Here is a 12,560-nt window from a genome sequence, read left to right on the forward strand (position 1 = left end):
TTCTTGACATAACTATAGAATGCCTTGTGGTTGTCTTTGGAATCTTTGGCAATTTTATTTTCGTAACTAGCTTTTGAGGATTTTATGAGGGATCTCAGCTTATTACTGAGGCTGGTGAAGGAGTTTTTTGTATCCTGGGATTTTCCTCTTTTCTGCAACAGTTTCTTCCTTTTGTTGTACAGTTTGTTTATAGCAGGGGACCATCAGATTGGCTTCCTTTTTTTGGAGGAGAGCATCTTGGTTCTATTTGGGATGGCACAATTCATGCATGAGTGGATGTGCTCATACAGTGCCTTAGTGTAAGATTCTGCAGTCAAACTTTCAGATCCTGTCTGCATGGGTGTCATGAAGTTTGTCACTTCTGACTTCAGTAGCATGAAGTTGGCTTTGGAGAAGTTGTTTATGGAGGTTTCCTTACTGGGGGGGTGAGGGTGGGATGTGGATGTCAAGGGTGATTTGCTTATGGTCAGACCTGACCAATGAGGGGGTGACCACTGGTGTGGAGCATCTATCTCCCATGTTGGTAATGACCAGGTCTATGATATTGGAGCCCCTATGTGGGACAATGGATTAGTTGATCCAGGGCGTTGGAATTTATGAATTCCAAGAACCGTTGGGAAAAGGAGTTGGTACCCGAGTAGTTTTCCCAGTTAATGGCAGGGTAGTTTAAATCACCCAGTATTAGGGTATTTGGTTGCATCTTAATATTTTCCAGTATGTTTAGAAAGGTGTAGTGAGAATCTTGGGGCATGGTGGGGGATCTGTAGCAAGCTACAATTTGGATTGCAGTCTTACCTAGTGTTAGCTGCACCTGGAGAATTTCAGATGCATTGTGTTGGGCAACTAGTCTTGAGGTGTGACTATCCTTGGTGAATATGGACACTCCTCCACCTTTAGTGTTTTGGTCTTGGTTTTGTGGCCGAAAAGTGTGGTAAGAGTTGTAGCCTGGTATTGCAGGGGTGCTCTCTGGAGCCTTGAACCAAGTCTCAGTTACAGCACAGATATCGATGTTCTCCATTTTTAGGAGTGCCTCGAGAGAGTGCATTTTGAGGTTTAGACTTCTAGCATTGAGTAGCATTACCTTCATATTTTGCATGCTTGTATCTGCTACGGTGGTGGTTTTGTCTTTTAAAACTTGACTAAAAAAGGCACTATAGGGGTGGCAAGAGCTTTAGCCAGTAACCTGAATCCCAGGGGTGACAGGTGCAGACCATCTCTGGCAAAGCATCTTGGTTTGTCGATCATGTCTTCCCAGGCAGACAGATAATGTATCCCCTTTGAATGACACCAGAAGCTTATCCAATTGTTGAAGTCAATCAGTTTGTCCTTATACTGTGGTATCATTCTGGGTGAAGGTAGGATGTTACTCAGGGCTAGGGTCATACCTGCCTGGGCCACATGATCCAAGAGCTCTTCCATGTATCTTTTCATGTAGTCCAGGGAGGTACATCTCAAGTCATTCACTCCAGCATGGACAATGACAGAGTCATATTTGTACTTGCTGTGGAGTGACTTGAGTGCATGCGTTATGTGGCGGATCCTGGCACCCGACAGGCAGCTGACTATAATTTTTTCCTTGTTCAGCCTGGTGAGTGGGACATCAGTGTGCCTGACTATAGAGTTACGTATGACTAAATTGTTAGGTACATTGTCTTGCCTTAGGGGCTGTTGTTGGATAGCACACTGGTGCTGTGAGCTATGTGTCACTTTTTTTGTGACTGGTGTTTGTTTGCATTTCAGCTTTGGAGGTCCTTGTTGCTTGGGCAGGTTAATGTTAAGGGCCTCCGCATATGTGGGTTTAGTGTTGCTATGTGTGGGTGTTGATGGTGTGGGTTTTGAAGGGCTATGAGTTGCTTGAGGTGTAATACAGGTGTTAACCTTCTCCTCTTGACTGTCTAGCACAATCTTGGCCGGAGAGAGCTCTGCTTCCAGTTTGGCTATGTAAGTGCATCTCTCACAGGTTGTAGTGTTGTGTGGTAGGAGGAGAGAGTTGTCTGTGTACATGAGGCAGTTGCCGCATTGCCCCAGAATGCCCAGATTCACCAGGTGGACAGGAGAAATCACCGGAAGCTGACCCTTGGACATGCCTGTTTAGGTGCTTTTTTTGTAAAGTATAAGAGCTGTTTTCCCTTACCTTTGCAAGGTACTTTGCAATTATAGGCTGTTTAGTGCCTACGATTAATTTCTCCTTACTGACAAGGAGAGTTGAGTGCTTGTATAAGTTTCAGGCTTCCTAGTGCTTTCCAGCAGGTTCTAGAGCAAGCGCTAGTCACAGGGGTTCAGATTTTAGTGCTACTACTGAGAAACCAGCTAATTCTAAGGGAAAATTTGAAGAGCTGACTTTCTGGTACTTGGAATAGTTTAACTGTAGCCTCACGGTGCTGCAGAATGCGAAAAATGTGGTAGATAGGTTACTTAGTGCTTTCCACTCCCACTGATAAGCTAGCAGGCTTCCCTCCAACACAGACAGGCTTGGGGAGCTCAGAAGCTTACAAACAGTCCTGAATATAGCAAATCTGTATCTGGACTCGACTAGTTACAGGAAAGGCAGGAAATAAGCATAATTTTTTTTGTTACATTTAAGCAGAACACAGGGAGATTCTAGCAAAGTTTTTTGTAAAGGAAAGGGAGAGAGGAGAAGCAGAATATAATTCAAGGTTAGGAAACTAAGTAGGTTGGCCTTCTCAAATGTTCTCTCTGTATTAGGTAGAATGAGCTAATGACACTAGACTGGGAGGAGTTTCCCAGATCAAATTTACAGTAGGGGTGGGCAACTGCAAAGACACCAAGTATAACAACAAGACAAACACCAACAGGGAGGAAGGGTAGGGAACAATACTACAGCTATTAGCCTACATTCGTTTAGACAGTAAACACTACAGAAATGTTTACACAGCAGAAGAACAGCAGTGAGCCACAAAATGAAAGTTTTAAACAGATAAAGGAGCAAGGAGACTATACAGAATGCTTTCAACTGCCAACAAATCAGTTATATGATATACTCCTTGGCAGGAAATCAGAACAAACCAACAGGTGCTTAACAAGTACAGAAAATTTCCCTTTAATACCTTTCACACAGTGAAACTAGCTAAAAAGCTTTACAAACAGTATGACAGTAAAAACCTTATTTATCAGGCCCTGTAAGGCAGACAATTTTAGTTTAACCGTGCAGATTAGTTAATATCAATAAAATACAGTAAAAAGTATGCAGCAGGCAATAAAAAGTGCTATATATATATATATAAATTGCTAGAATCAATAACTAGTAAAAATAAGCAAAAAAACAGGATACTTATTGTTATATATTTCAGATCAGAGTTATAGTCAATGCCCCTCCTCCACTTGGCTCAGTATGTATTCTTAACAACCTGGATTCCTGAATTTTTAGACTTGAAAGAGGGATTTTCATTTGGAATTGAAAGGGCGCATAGAGCACTGAGGAAACCTGCTTCTAACTCAACAAATACTCCACCTAGATCCATAGATCTGATTCCAAGATAGTTGCCCCCAAAAAATAACTCCTACAACTACATCTCTCAAAGTATCAACTGATATGGTACATCACTTGTCATCTGTTTTTATTTAAAAAAAGGAGGGTTTCTTAAACATCTAAGAAACAGTAATGCTTTATTCAGACTGTTCAAAGAGTTCAATAATTCTTCACAAACAAAGGTAGCTTACTATTTACATTATATATAAGCCAAACAAAGCAGCATATAATACAAACATAGACGTTTCTATTCCCCTACTTGAACTCATTGAATACGTATCTTGTTCATTTTTCATTGATTTTACTTATAATAATTTAAGTAATTAATTAACTAATTCAACAACGTACCATTCATCAGAGTTCAGACTCAAATGTAACACATTAACAGCATATATAATAGCAGTAACAGTAGAGTGTTTTGAAAAAAAAATGCTATCATGGAGACTAATGCCTTCTTCAGTTAAAGTATGATTTAGAAATGTCATGTACATCCAGGTTAAATAATAGTAGCAAGCTCTTAGTACAAATGTCATCATTATTCTATCTAAATATTGTTAATTTCAATTATGGCAGGTAGCACAGATACAAATGCTGTTTGATCAATCCTGATTTGGTGTGCATGGATGCAGCTGTGTCTGGCAGCTAGTACAAATGTCATTATTATTCTGTCTAAACATAGTTAATATCAATTATGGCAGGTATCATAGCCTCAAGTGCTATTTGATCAATCCTGATTTGGTCTGCGTGGATGCAGCCGTGTTTGGTGGCTAGTACAAATGTCATTATTATTTTTGTCTAAACATAATTAATATTAATTATAGCAGGTATCATAGCTTCGAGTGCTGTTTGATTAAGCCTGACATGGTATGTGTGGAGGCAGCTGTGTCTGGCAGCTGTTGTATGTTGCTGTTTTTGTCTCTGGGAAGCTGTGGGTTGTGGCTTGTGATCAAGGTTTACTGATGTTTGTGTATTAGGAAGAGACATTTGGTGTTTTAACCTGGATCTAGGGGAAGAGGGTGGATAAAACTGTGATTTGGGATATTTTGGAAGAGAATAGTTTGTGTATACATCTGCTGAGTGAGAGGTGGGAAGGCTGGAAGAATGTGTTATCTCTTGCGGTGGCTTGTTGGGAGTTTTTTTTTTTTTTTATCTGTTTGCTCTCTGTTCTTTTCCTGGCTGCTGCCTCACAGAAAGGCAGGGAATTTAGGCTTGAAGCTGCAGTGAAGTGAAGCTTTGCTTCAGGTACATCGTGAGGCTCTTGTATGCGGTATACAGACACACTAAGAGAAACAGACGCTCCCAGGTTGCTATGGTATCGGAGACAGAGTGACAATAATTCTTAGAGGCTCTGAGGAGCCCCCAAGATGATTCTCGGCAATGAAGTTTTTGGTTTTAAAAATATAATAAAATGGCTGTTTTAAACCACATGTACACATATTGATGGTCTCCCAACACTTTGTTTAGCTCATTTATTTATTTATTTATTTTTATTTATTTTACATTTGTTGACCGGGCTAGTCTAACTGGATACATGTCCATTTTCAGTAGAGGCCCGGGGAGAAAAGCTTCAAGCATAGGCAACAACTTAACTAACAGCATAACATACAATGTATACAATAATAAGATAATAGTAGAACATTGTTGAGATTCTAAATATGGAAAAACTTATAGTCCATTTCTTTTTTTTGTAAAGCTAATATAAAGATTCTTATAAAGTAGTAAAAAGAGAAAATTGTTAGATACTAGTGGGATGTTAAATAACTGGTTAGTTCAGGTCAGCATCCATTTACAAAAGGTTAGCAAAGTATGAGGAGAGCATGACTGAGGAGAGAAGTATTAGTCAAGGTTAGAGCAGGGACAAAGCCAATGTGTTTTAAGGTATTCTTTAAGGCATTTTTTGAAAAGCTGTGTAGAAGAAAGAGTCAAAAGTTCACTTGGAAGCTGGTTCCAGCTTTTCCCACTGTATTAGAGAAAAGTGAGTCCCCAGCTCTGTTGTTAAGTTTAGTAGTTGAGACTAGAAGTTTATTAGCTGAGTGTAGTGTTGCTAGATTTTTGTATGGGGTAATAAGGCTAGAGAGGATTGGGATATTATTAGGGTGGTGAAGGATTTTTTGGGTCATAGTAAGTTGACATTGAAGTTGGTTCTGCAGTTCTAACCATCCCAATTGTTTAAGGTTGTGGCAATGGTGGGTTCTAAAAGGGGCACCATTGGCAAATCTAGCTATGTTATTGTAGCTGGTTGCAAGTTTGTTAAGGTTGTTTTTGGATAGATTGGTATATATGGCTGAAGCATATAGCAGGGTAGAGATAAGGTGGGTCTGGGCAATAGTGGTTCTAGCTAATGGCGTAAGGAAGGGCTTGATTCTATCAAGAGAGCCAAGTTTTCTGTTGACAGATTTTATGGTAGTATTAATGTGATCATCAAAGTTAAGGTTGTGGTCAATAGTAATACCCAGGAGACGAGTTGAAGTATCAGGGGATATGCTAGTTCCATTGTTGGAAGTTACTGTGAACTGAATTTGTGGTGACTTTTGGGTAGGAGCAAAAAGCAGCAATTTTGTTTTTTGGGGGTTCAGGAGGAGGCAATGTTGCATGAACCAATTTTCAACAATATTAAATACTGTTTGGGTGAGGGTCTGGAGAGAGGTTGGGGACTTGGCTGTGCATATTAAAGTAGAATCATCTGCATATTGTATGCAGGTGGCTTGGAGAATTTTGGCATTTAGATCGTTAATAAAAACTGAAAAGAGAAGAGGGCCTAAAATAGAGCCTTGAGGTACTCCAATGTTGACAGAGAGGGGTGTAGAAAGATTATTGTCCCACAGCACTGCTTGGTGCCTGTTTTCCATAGGTTCATAGGTTCATAGGTTTATACTAGGCTATCTGCCCTAAGGCATTTATAAGCCTAGCCCAAATTTTTGTGGCTTACACCCTTATATGAAAAAATACTGTGCCCATTAGTTTGTTGTGCCTCTGTCCAGCAGTGACACAGAGATGATTCCCGGGGTAAACCTACGATCTCCCATCCACAGGTCTAGATTTCTCTTGAACAGAGTCAGCAAGGTGCTCTGCCTCACATGGACCAGGATTTTATTCCACAGCATAGGAGTCTCTGGTGATAAATCTATCCCTCCAGCACGTCCTATTTATATCCGTGCTAAGGTTTAAGTCGCTTGCTCTAGTGGTTTTGGTGGATTTGGATTTTTTGAGGTGGAGCATGTCCATTAATTCCGGGTTGGACATGGCCTTGTATGTCAGGCACATGTCACCTCTGAGCAGATGGTATGCGACTGAATAGAGCTGGAGTTTCTTCAATCTGGCAGCATATGACAGATTTTGGAGTCCCTTTATCCTTTTGGTGAGGAACTTTTGGGGTCTCTCCAATTGCTGCAGATGTCGGGTGAGATACATCCCAAGTGGGGCATTGTACTCGATCATTGGTCTGATAAGTGAAGAGTACAGGGGAACGATGACCTCACTAGATCTGGATGTGAATCCCTTCATGATCAGGTGGGCAATGTAGAAGGTCTTTCTAACCACTTTAGCAATGTGAGTGTCAAAAGAAAGGCCACTGTCAACCTGGGTCCCCAGGTCCCTGATAACCTCTTCTGTGCTTAGTGGATTGCCACCTATATGGTAGCTTGGGGTTACCTTGTTTTTCCCGAAGGGTATGACTATACATTTTTTGGTGTTTAACTTCAGGCCATGGCTCTGGCACCAGCTATCTGTTTCCGTGAGTCCCTTCTGAAGGATATCCGTGTCCGATGCACTTTCCACTATGGCGTCATTTGCAGTCTTCCAGATAGGATTTAAACCAGATTAATGATTGTGGGTCAAGTGATAGGGCTTTTAGTTTGTCCATAAGTAGGTGATGGTTAACCATGTCAAATGCTTTTGAAAGGTCAATGAATAGTGCAGAGGAAAGAGAGTTGTTATTATGATGTTTGTTTACAGAGTCAGAAAAGGATAGGAGGGCAGTAGTAGTGCTATGGTGAGGCCTGAAACCATGCCGGCAGTTAGCAAGTAGATTATTTTGGAGGAGGTGGTATAGTAATTGTCGATGTATACATTTTTCCATTATTTTAGCTATTGGAGAGAATAAGGCAATTGGTCGAAAGTTAGAAAGTTCAGTAGATGCACCGCCTTTTTGTAGATGAATGATATGGGAGACTTTCCATATGGATGGGATTGTGCTTTCTGTAATTGTCCTATTAATAAGGATGGAAATGGGATAGGCAATGGCTGTGGCAGCAATCTGCAGGTATTCTGCTGGAAGACAGTCAGCAGAAGGGGTGCCTGGTTTAAGTTTTTGTAGGAGGGTGCAAATGGGAGATGTAGGTACTGGTTGTAAATGGAAGGTAGGGACTGGGCTATTTGTAGTATTAGATGGGCTAGTGCTAATAGGAGGTAATGTGTTAGCTAGTGTTTGAATGGCGTAAGTGAAGTAGTTGTTGATGGCATCAGCAACTTGTTTAGAGTTAGTATAAGGGATACCTGTTGGGGCAGGAGTTTTAGAGTGTCCTGGTTGAAGCAATTTGTTAATGCTTGACCAGAACGTTTGTGGTTTTTGCTGATGGGTTTGTTGGAGGTGCAGGTAAAAGTTTTTTTTTTGTCTAGTAGAATGTCTTTTTTGGTTGCATTACGTAGTTGTTTAAAGTGAAGGTGGTCTGTTGGGCTTTTAGAGGCTCCCCATTTAGCCCAGAATTTATTTCGTAGGAGGATCTTTTGTCTGGTTCGTTTTGTGAGCCATGGGGCAATTTTGGTTCTTACTCGGTTGGAGCGAGAGGGGGGGCATGGTAATCTAGGATCTGTAGGAATCTAGTATTAAAGTAGGTGACTGCTTCATCTAGTTGAAGATGATGCAGTGGGGACCAGTCACATGCTTTGAGTTCATTTTGGAAGCTGTCTGAATGAAAATGTATTTTAGAGTGAGAGGTTTTGTAAATATTATCATTGGGGCTATGAGTTTTTTGTTTAATTGTATAAGTCAGAACATGGTGAATGTAGATGGGTAATTTTGTTGTTAATGCTACGGATGTTGAGGTGAGCTATTAAGAGCGAGTTTGAAGGTCTTTTTGGTGTAAGGATAGCATGGGATGTTAGGTTTTGTGGGTCTTTGTGAATTGTTATGTTGGAGCCAGGGTTTGGGTGAATATCACCATCTAATAGAAGATGTTGAGGTTTTTGTATAGACTTTAAGAGTTTGTTATAGTTAATTAGGGTTTTCTTATTATAGAGATAAAAGATATGGGTCGGTCTATGATACTTTGGAAGTATGTAGATAGAAGTGGAGGTAATGTTTATGTGATTGAGGGAGTTTGTGAGAGAATGTGAATTTGTTTGTTGGCGGGGGTGGTGATGTTCAGACAGAAAAAAATGTTCATAGAAGGTTAGTGCATAGGGTATAGATAGAGAAATTAGGATAGTAGTTAAGAATAAAACAGTTATGTATATAGTTTTCTGTAGTGAGGCCATTAGGATTTATAGGTGAGGAGATGTAGTATGAGGAGGGAGAGTACTTAATAAAAGTTACAATAGGGGTAAATAGTAGGAGATGAAAGTTTAAACTAGTCCTGGCTCCACAAAGTCTGCTGTTCACTTTTTCCCTTAGAACTGCTCTATCTCTCAAATTAAACACCATATTCTCATTCTAAGGCCCCTCACTGGTCCAAATAAGTAATTTTACAAGTTAGCACTAATAAACCATAAGCACTACTTACTCTTATACACTCTACGATTACCTTGTCCCCTATTGGTCCGTTTTAATTCAGTTCCCTATATTACTCTAGCATGTCCAAAGGTCAGTCAATGGTTTCCTCTCCAGTCCAGCTGGTGAATCTGGGAATTTTGAGGCAATGTTACAACTGTCTCACGTACATGGACAACACTCTCCTCCTCCAAACAGGTTCAAATATATGTGAGAGATGCAACCATATAGCCAAACTGTAGGCTGAGCTCTCTCATCTCAAAACTGGTGTAACCAGTCAGGAGGAGAAGGTAACCTCACACAACACAATTCCAGTATCACATAGTCCCACCACAACAGTGAACCAAACACATAAAAACACAAAAACATACTTGGAGGCTCTAAATAAAAATCTACCTAAGCAACAGAGACCTCCAAAGCAGACATCCAAGCAAACGCTACCCCAAAACAAAACACGTACAACACATAGCACACAAAGTCAGTGTGCCAAGCAGTCACAACTCTTAAGGCTGAATAACACACCTGATACTCTTGTAATAGGTGACTCTATTGTCAGACACACTGACGTCCCGCTCACCAGGCTGAATAAAGAGAAGGTCACAGTGAGCTGCCTGTGGGGTGCTAGGATCCGCCACATAACGCAAGCACTCAGGTCACTCCAAAGCAAATACAAATATGATTCAGTCATTGTACATGCTGGCGTGAATGACCTGAGATGTACCTCCCTTGACTACATGAAAAGAGACATAGAGGAGCTCTCTGATCATGTAGCCCAGGCCGGTATGACCCTGACCTTGAGCAGCATCTTACTCTCACCTAGAATGATGCCACAGTATAAAGACAAAATGATCGATTTTAACAATTGGCTAAAATTTTGGTGTCATTCAAAGGGGATCCAGTGTCTGTCAGCCTGGGATGACATGCTCGGCAAGCCATGTTGCTTCGCTAGGGACGGCTTGCACCTGTCACCCCTGGGCTTTCGGATATTGGCAAAGGATCTTGCCACCCCCATAGTGCCTTTTTTAGGCAAGGCCCAAAAGTCAAACCCACCTCCATAGATAGCACAAGGAACAAGAAACTAAGGGTAATGCTGCTAAATGCCAGAAGTCTTAACCTCAAGATGCATGCACTCGAAGCTCTCCTCAGTATGGAGAACATCGATATCTGTGCAGTGACAGAAACCTGGTTCAAGGCTCCAGAGAGCACCTCAACACTACCAGGTTATACCTCATATCATGTTTTTCGGCCCCAAAACCTGGACCGAACCACAAAAGGAGGGGGAGTTTCCATATTTATCAAGGATATCCACACCTCCAGGTTAATGGCATTACACGAAGTATCGGAGACCATCCATGTGCAGCTGACGGTGGGCAAGACTGCTTTTCAGTTTGTAGCATCCTACAGACCACCCTCTTAAAGTCAGGAATCCCACTTGGCTTTCCTGAAAACATTGGAGAACATGAAGATCTCTCCGAACACCATTATATTGGGCAACTTCAACTACCCAAACATAGACTGGGAGCATTACTCAAGCCCCAGCACCTTAGCCCAAAGGTTCCTGGAATTTAAAAACTCAAATGCTATGGAACAACTAGTCACCACTCCCACGAGAGGAGAAAACATACTATCATTACCAACATGGGGACTCTATGCTCCATACCAGAAGTATATCCCTCATTGGTATGATCAGACCATAAATTAATTTCACTGGATATCCACATCCCGACCCCACCCCCAGCCCAGAAAACCACAGTGAAAAACTTCTCAAAAGCGAACTTCACACTTCTCAAAACCAAAGTGGAATCCTTCAAGGCCCCAGGGCCAGTGGAAACTATGGCCCAAACTGCAGAATCCTATATAAACGCATTCTACGGACATCTCCAGGAATGCATGGATCATGCTATCCCAAACAAAATCAAGACCCAATCATCCAAAGGCAGGAGTCTAGTCTGGTGGACCCCAGCCATAAATAAACTGTACAACAGAAGAAGGAAGCTACTACATGATAGAGCAAAATCCCTAAAAGGGAAGGCATCTCTGATCAGTGCTAGCAAAAAATTACGATCCCTCATAAAATCCTCCAAGGCCAGCTTCGAGAGAAAAATTGCACAGGTCACTAAAGACAATCATAAGGCTTTTTTCAGTTATATTAGGAACCTGGGATGCAACTCCCAGACTTGTTCTGAGTTGATTCTAAGCGGCAAAAAATACACTGAACCCACAGACATCGCCAATATCCTGGCAGACAGGTTCAGTGCAAACTTCTCCACCCCCTTCCCCCCCCAAAAGAGCAAGTATCTATCCCGGCAGAGTGCAGCCTCCCAAACATCTCTGATGCTCAGCTGAAGGCCGCCCTCTCCAAAGCAAAAAAACACTGCTTCCATGGGACCAGATGGCGTCCCGGGTTGCATCCTACATGAACTCCAAGAAGAACTAATCCCTCAAGTAAAACTGCTGTACAATCTCAGCCTCACTACAGGATATGTGCCCAAAAAATAGCATACAGCAACAGTGGTCCCACTCCACAAAGGTGGCACCTCTGCGGACCCTGGAAACTATTGCCCCATAAGCCTGACTAGCCTAGTCTGCAAGGCTATGGAGAGGATCATCATGGAACTCATAAACAAAGACATTGGGGACCTACAGACACTAGATCCTACCCAATTTGGCTTTGTCAAGGGCAGATCCTGCCTTTTGAACCTGGTCGACTTCTTCGAAACAGTCACCAAGGCCATAGATGAGGAAAAGGTAGTCCACACAGCCTATTTGGACCTCGCAAAGGCATTTGACACAATACCCCACTCGGGCATCATAGATAAGCTATCCAGCCTAAATATAAACCCCTATGTCACAAGATGGGTCGCAAACTGGCTCAAAGACAGAACCCACAGAGTCAGAGTTGCTGGAGCCATGTCAGACTCGAAACCGGTCACAAGTGGCATCCCACAAGGTTCTGTCCTGGGACCTCTCTTGTTCGGTATTTACTTTTCTGAGGTACAGGCCAATGTGGGAGGACTATGGCTCACCAAGTTCGCAGATGACTGCAAACTGGGCGCCATAATCGACTCTCCAGCTGACACAAACATCCTTCAAAAAGGTCTCGCAGAGATGGATAACTGGTGCCAGAGCCATGGTCTAAAGCTAAATGCCAAAAAGTGTATAGTCATACCCTTGGCAAAAACAATGTGCTCACAAATTACCACATAGGTGGTAACCCATTAAGTACAGAGAAAGTAATTAGTGATCTGGGGACCCAAGTTGATAGCAATCTCTCCTTTGACAACCACATTGCCAAAGTGGTTAGAAAGACCTTCTACATAGCCCACCTCATCATAAAAGGATTCACATCTAGATCAAGAGAGG

The sequence above is a fragment of the Protopterus annectens genome, chromosome 5.part1, assembly GCF_019279795.1.
Source record: "Protopterus annectens isolate FY-2018-M chromosome 5.part1, PAN1.0, whole genome shotgun sequence".
In the NCBI taxonomy this organism is placed as follows: domain Eukaryota; kingdom Metazoa; phylum Chordata; order Ceratodontiformes; family Protopteridae; genus Protopterus; species Protopterus annectens.